Source organism: Nicotiana sylvestris, chromosome 7, assembly GCF_000393655.2.
Source record: "Nicotiana sylvestris chromosome 7, ASM39365v2, whole genome shotgun sequence".
Classification (NCBI taxonomy): domain Eukaryota; kingdom Viridiplantae; phylum Streptophyta; class Magnoliopsida; order Solanales; family Solanaceae; genus Nicotiana; species Nicotiana sylvestris.
Genome location: NC_091063.1, coordinates 710,634 through 717,665, shown reverse-complemented (window position 1 = coordinate 717,665; position 7,032 = coordinate 710,634).

Sequence of the window (7,032 nt, the reverse complement as noted above, 5' to 3'; positions counted from 1 at the left end):
GGTGGACACTTATTTAGTCTCTCGGACATTGTCTGTGTCCCCTAAATTAACGACTTATATATCATTCAGGTTGGGTTTGGGTTTTTCTTCGAAGTGAATTAACTCCTTACTAATCTCTTGGAAAGCTTCATCCTCATCATCGTATTCTGATTTGTAATCACAATCTACTTCTTGAACTAATATTTCGGAATCAGATTGATTTTTAAGACTGGGCTGAGGATTCCTTATGCATGACATGTCATTAGAACCAGCGTAAAAAGAACTGTATAGAAAAGAAAAGAAAACGAAAAGGAAAACCATCAGGAATGATGAAGAAAGGGAAATTGTATTTCATTAAATTATAAAAGATAACAAATTTTGCACACTCAAATAGACTAGAAAAAAAAATGAAATCTGGATTACAACCCTAGAATAATCCGTACAGACTTAAAGGAAAATCAAAGCGAACTACCAAGACTCCTTCCCAGTAGGGAGAGGAGTAGCCTTCCAATTATTAAGCTTTGTTTTTGGCCCGACAAATTGCACTTCTGCGTTGCTAGAACCCTCTCCAATTTCCACCATGTTCACACTATCGAACAACTTCTCAAATCTTTCAATCAACTCCTTGTCAGGATTAATCATAGAACTGGGAATTGCTGTCACTGGGTGACTCCTCGTATCGGACTTGACAAATGATCTGGAAAGACATGGGACCGGCTTTGGAAGGACCCATGTCCTCTGTTTCAATTTCCTGGCTCTTTTTATGTCTGCGGCTGTGGTCTTGAATCCCAGACCAAATGTTCCCAAGTTTTCAAGAAGAGACACGGGCTGTATGATGCCTTGCAATTTTGATCCCAAACCCCTTCCTGGTACAAAACCATTCTTCAATATTTCATACGCTACCATGACTGATGCGGCGTTTATCTTTGGATTCGGGATACATTTACCCTCTGGAACTTTCTCGACTGACATTGCGTCAGAAACTTGGTAGACCCATGGTCCCTTGTCATCTTCCACTTCAATGAATGGCACAATGGTGCTGTGGTGATCGCACAAATTATCTTCGTCTTGCACCACTATTTCCTGTCTGTCCCATTCAAACTTGACCATCTAATGGAGTATTGATGGCACCGCTTTAGAGGCATGAATCCATGGTCGCCCTAATAGCAAATTGTAGGAAACAGCTATATACAGCACTTGGAATTCCATTGTGAATTCTACTGGACCTATGGTCAGCTCCAACATTATGTCCCCGACTGAGTCTTTGCCTCCGCCGTCAAATCCCCGCACACAGATACTATTCTTATGGATCCTCTCCTCTTCTACTTTCAACTTGCTTAGAGTGGAGAGAGGACATATGTTCGCACTTGAACCATTGTCAACCAATACCCGGGTAACCACGGCGTCCTCGCATTTCACTGTCAGGTAAAGGGCTTTGTTATGCTCAGTACCCTCTACCGGCAATTTGTCATCGGAAAAAGTGACTCTATTTACTTCAAAAATCTTGTTGGCTATCCTTTCTAGATGGTTTACCGAGATCTTGTCGGGAACATGGGCCTCATTCAAGATTTTCATCAGTGATTGGCAGTGCTCATCTGAATGGATTAGCAATGAGAGTAATGAAATCTGAGCGGGTATTTTCCTCAACTGTTCTACAACAGAATAGTCATGCACTTTCATTCTCCTCAGAAATTCCTCTGCCTCTTCTTTAGTTACAGCTTTCATCACCGGCGTTGGATCATTTTTAGTTCTTCTTAACTCCTCGGGAGTAAAACACCTTCCTGAGCGAGTCAAACCTTGTGCTTCACAAACTTCTTCCTTGATTTCTTTCCCTTTGTAAATCACCGTCACCCGTTCATAATTCCAAGGAACAGCCTTGTTGTTGATTAGTGGAAGCTGAGTTACTGGTTTTATAATAACAGGCTCTATGCGAGCACCCTTCACGACCACAACTGGTTTACTTGCAACCCCTGACACTACCACTTTAGCTTTCTCTGGTTTCACTGCAACAATGCTTGACGACCCTCTCTCGGCTATCACAGCTGGCTTATCATCTACCTCTCTCAACTGGGCCACCGATTTCCCACTGGTTACTTTTTCCTTTGAGCTGGTTTCGTTGGAACGGATCATCATTACCGTCTGCGAGGGCTTCTTGGGCTCCCCCTCTTTGTGTATCAACTCAATCATGTATGTCTCATGGTGAGTTGACAGTGGATTCTGATTGATATTTGGTGCTTCTGGGGCTTGAACCTCGATCCGATGAGTATCAATAAGCTCTTGCACAGCTGTTTTTAGTTTCCAACACTTCTCTGTATCATGCCCAGGGACCCCTGAACAGTACTCACAACTCACCGAGTGGTCAAGATTTCTAGGGGGAGGATTTGGCATTTTAGGTTCAATTGGATTCAACATGCCCAACTGCCTCAATTTGTGGAAAAGACTAGTATATGATTCCCCCAGTGGAGTGAAAGTCTTTTGCTTCTGTGACCTCTCATTCTTGAGGGCTTGGTTTGGTTGGAAACCTGTCCTGGGGGGATTTCTGTAGGCCCTTGGGGGTGGATATGTGTTTTGTGGAGCTAGGTATGGATTTTGTGGAGCCGGCACGTGCCATTGTGCGTGTTCCGGAGTTTGGGTATAGGTTTGTGCATGATGGACGAAAAAATGGGGATATGGCGGTGGGTAGTAATGTTGTGGAGGGATATATGGAGTATAAGGATAATTTTGGTGGTAGGGTCGTGATTGGATATAGTAGGGTGACAGGCCTCTAGATCTGAACCAGGCTCCGTACTCAACAGTCGTGACATCTTCTTTCTTCATCTTCGCAAGTACACCCCCAGTGCCACTTTGAATGGCCTGAGTGGTTGCCTTGATCGCTGAATAGCTCATGATTTTGTTGGACTTAAGCCCCTCCTCGACCATGCCTCCCATTTTTACAACCTCATTAAAAGACTTGCCAATTGCAGACACCAAATGACCAAAGTAAGTTGGCTCCAAAGCCTGCAAAAAGTAATCGACCATCTCGCTCTCTTTCATTGGGGGATCTACCCTTGCTGCTTGCTCCCTCCATTGGAAACCATATTCTCTAAAGCTTTCACTGTGTTTCTTCTCTAGTTTAGTCAAAGATAGTCGGTCTGCAATGATCTCAAGATTATACTGAAAGTGACAAGCGAATGCTTGTGCCAGATCATCCCATGTGTACCATCTTCCGTGATCTTGGCAGGTGTACCACTCCAATGTTGCTCCGCTCAAACTCTGACTGAAGTAAGTCATTAGCAATTCATCCTTTCCTCCGGCTCCCCTCATCTTACTGCAAAAACCTCTCAAATGAGCCACCGGATCACCGTGGCCGTTGTACAAGTCGAATTTGGGCATTTTGAACCCTGCCGGTAGTTGTACATTTGGGAATAAACACAGATCTTTGTAAGACACACTTACCTGACCTCCTAGCCCTCTCATATCCCTAAAGGATTGTTCTATGCTTTTCATTTTTCTAAACATCTCTTCATGTTCGGGATTTTTGGCTGGTCTCTCAGCTTCTCTTGGGGGATCAGAACGTGGATCGTAGGGGTAGGTTTCGGGAACTTTGAAGGTGGGTTCCGGGGAATAATACTGGTTGTCCTGAGCTTGGAACACAGGTTCACTTAGGGATCTATGGAGTGCAGCTGGTGGAGATGTCACAAAGATAGGGGTGACTGGCGGAGAAGGGCATGGAATCGATTTTGGTGGTGGAGCTTGCGGCATATGAAAAGTAGTGCCATGGTAGTGTTGATAAATGGGAAAACCTGGATTGGTGGCTGGATGATCCAGAGACTGAGCTAATGGTGGGGTAAAAGCTGGGTTGGCTGGGTAAGACGGTGGTGATTGCCCTTGGGACCAGGCCTGGTACATTTTGGCCATCTGTTGCTTAAGCTTGAACATCTCCTCTTTCATTTTATTGACGTCCAACTCCTCTACCTCAACATTAGTGTCGACCTCCGGGATAGACATGATTTCTGATATTGGTCCCTTTGATCTTGTTTGGTAATGATAATGTGCCAGTATCCTCTAAATAAACTAACTGATTGAATTCTCTGGAAATCAACAAACTGATTAGTTTTTTTAGAGTTTAACGCATATGCAATTACACGTTGGGATGCAATGCACCTAGGCAATTAACGATTTCTAACATGCATTTGCTTCGGTTGCGTGCGTCATTCCGACCTCTCACAATTGTGCCTCTTCTTTTAAACTTTATTTATTCTATCCTTCTTTATTTTTCCTTTTCCCTTTTAGTGGTGGTCGAATCCTATAGAGATTGTCTACGTATCATGTTCCCGCATGAATCAGACCGTGCGTAGTTCTGTCAGATAAGTGTGCAAGTGAATAAAACATTTTTGGGATTTTTAGCTTTTATAAAACAGATGCTTCGATTACACAGACTCAATACCAACAAATTTCAAAAGACTAACAGACTTTGGCGCAAAGACAACAAACAGACTCCGAAATCAAGCTATCATACTCTAAAGAAATGCAGACTCGGAACAGAAAGAAAATGCAAACCCAACATGACTCACAGACTCTGATAGAAAAGGAAATACAGATTCAAACGGAAAATTATGAGTACATCAATGCTCCTGGTGTCCGTGGGACATCATTCGGTCTCGTCACGGGCCTATATGCAAGATCCCTTTGAAGTCGGTCCAAATTGTTCATTATTTGTTTAACAAAGGTCATCACTGCCGCAAAGAATGTAGTGCGGATCATACCCTCACAAATGTGGCACTTCATAATGATGTAATCAGTGATGTTTCTAATTTTCTCTCTTATGATGCCTTTTTCTTGTAACAAACGCCCAATCTGCTGGGCCCTGGCCTCCAAGGTTTGCTTGGCTGCATAGTTTTGTTCCTGAAGTTGTTGCAAGTCTATTTCTAACTGTGCCAATGTCGTGTGACAGTGTTCCCTTTCAACCTTGAAGTCTTTTGCCTGTTTGATTATTTTGTTTCTCGTGGCGATGACCCTTTTCTTCAACCTCGTGACCTCATCGTCGTACCTTTCTCTCAACTGCTTAACCAGGCATACCCGTTCATCTGCATTTTTGGCTAATTGTTTTTGAGCCCCAGCCAGTTCACTTTCTGCTTTGTTCAAATAGAAACTATAGTTACTCACTTTCTGCCTTAGGTTAGCTACGAGCTTTTCATCTCTGTTACTTCGGACTGGATTTTCTGCTGCTACTTTTAGTTTCTGAATTTGAGCTCGAAGGGCCTCATTTTCTTTAGCTAGTTTCTTTTTCTCTCCCTCATCTGCGGCGGCCTGCAGATCTTTCTCAAATTGCAAATCCATGACTTGCTTCTCCAATTTGCCTATTGTAACCTTGTACCCATTTTCTTTAGCCAACCAATCCCACTATTCTTGTGACACCTTGACGAACTCCTGGAGATGGGGTCTTTTGGCCGGTCTCCCGAACTCGATTTCTCTCCTATACCAAGCAAAGTATCTTGGCGAAACTTTACCTTTGGACCGATCACGCACACATGTATTTGCTGTTAAGTATTGACACTCGCTCCAAATTTTTCGGACTGCTGCTTCATGAAATTGTCCGTTAGGCTCGATCTCGACCACTTGGCCGCTAAGATCTTCATCTTTCGGAACTATTTGGCATCTCCCTAACTGCCTCAATACTCGATACGGGGCATAGGGCTGAATACTCCTGAGTCCCATCAAAAGGAAATGGGGTCCAGTGGCTGGCATATATATGCTTTCATCCATATGCAACCATCCAAATGTCCATTCTATTTGGCTTGCAGTGACAGAACGGAGGCGCGCTGTCCACTTTGTGACCCCTTCTAGTTAGCTAATTCCGTCAACCCTCGTAGGAAATTCCTCTATGCACGTTTTCTCCGTCGACCCATAACTCATAAATTGAGGACGACGACATAGGTGTTCGATCATCAACATCTGGAGCAACACGTTGCACCTCTCAAAAAAGTTTCCCCCGGCTTTGCAGGCTGTGAGAGCGCGGAAGATTTCAGCTACTATCATGGGTGCGAGGGTGTTGTTGGCCTGAGTAAGCAAAGTGCTGACAACCCCAGATGCTCGTATGTCAATGTTCCGGTCTTTTCTAGGAAACACCAGGAGTCCCAAAAAGGCTACCATGAATGCAAAACACCTATGTTCTTCCCACTTAAGGCAGTTTCCTTTGCTACAGATTTTGTTCTCTGGCATGTTGAACCCCCCTATGTGACCATATCTGTTGTATATAAACTTCAAAGTACAAAATCCAGCTGCCAAGTTGGGTTGTGGACCCCTCTACTTATTTTCAAAGAGTCTAGGAACCTGTGTACGGCTACGGCCCTCGGAGCAATCAGGTAATGGTGTCTCAGAGGAACTTTGGGACTCCCAATGTATCCGGCTATTTCTTCCAATGTTGGGGTAAGTTCAAAATCCGAGAAGTGAAATACGTTGTGAGTCGGGTCCCAGAATGCGACCAAGGCCTTTATGATGTCCCCCCTAGGATTAATCTTCAGCAACCCAGTGAGGCCTCCCAGGTATAGATTGACTGTGTCGCGCCCTGATTCGTCCAAGTCATCCCACCACATGTGCAACTCCAAAGGGACCTTGTTCACAATTGTTACGTGCAAATTCTCACTTGTGCTCATTCTGCACATTTATTAGGGTGGTTAAGCAAAAATCATGATTCAATTGACTCAAGGACAACATGGACATTTTTCTATTTAAAATAAAACCCGGTTTTGCCAATACGGCCTTTCAGCACCTCGGGGTCGAAGATTTTAAGGATGTGTCGGCTAACCGGTGAAAGCCTTGAAAAAATGACCACAAGCGGCTGTTCTTGCAAAAAATAGCCTTTCGGCGCCCTTTTAGGGACATTCGGCTATTCCTAACAAGAATGACATCACCCTGATTATTTTCAAGTAAAGATTTTGTTCTCTTGGCTATTTTCGCAAAAAGTGAAGCTGGACCCGATGGGGGTTGCCTACGTATCTCACACCCTGTGAGAATCAAACTGACGTAGTTCGGGCCGATAAAACAAACTTCTTTTGAAAACAAGACTCTTTT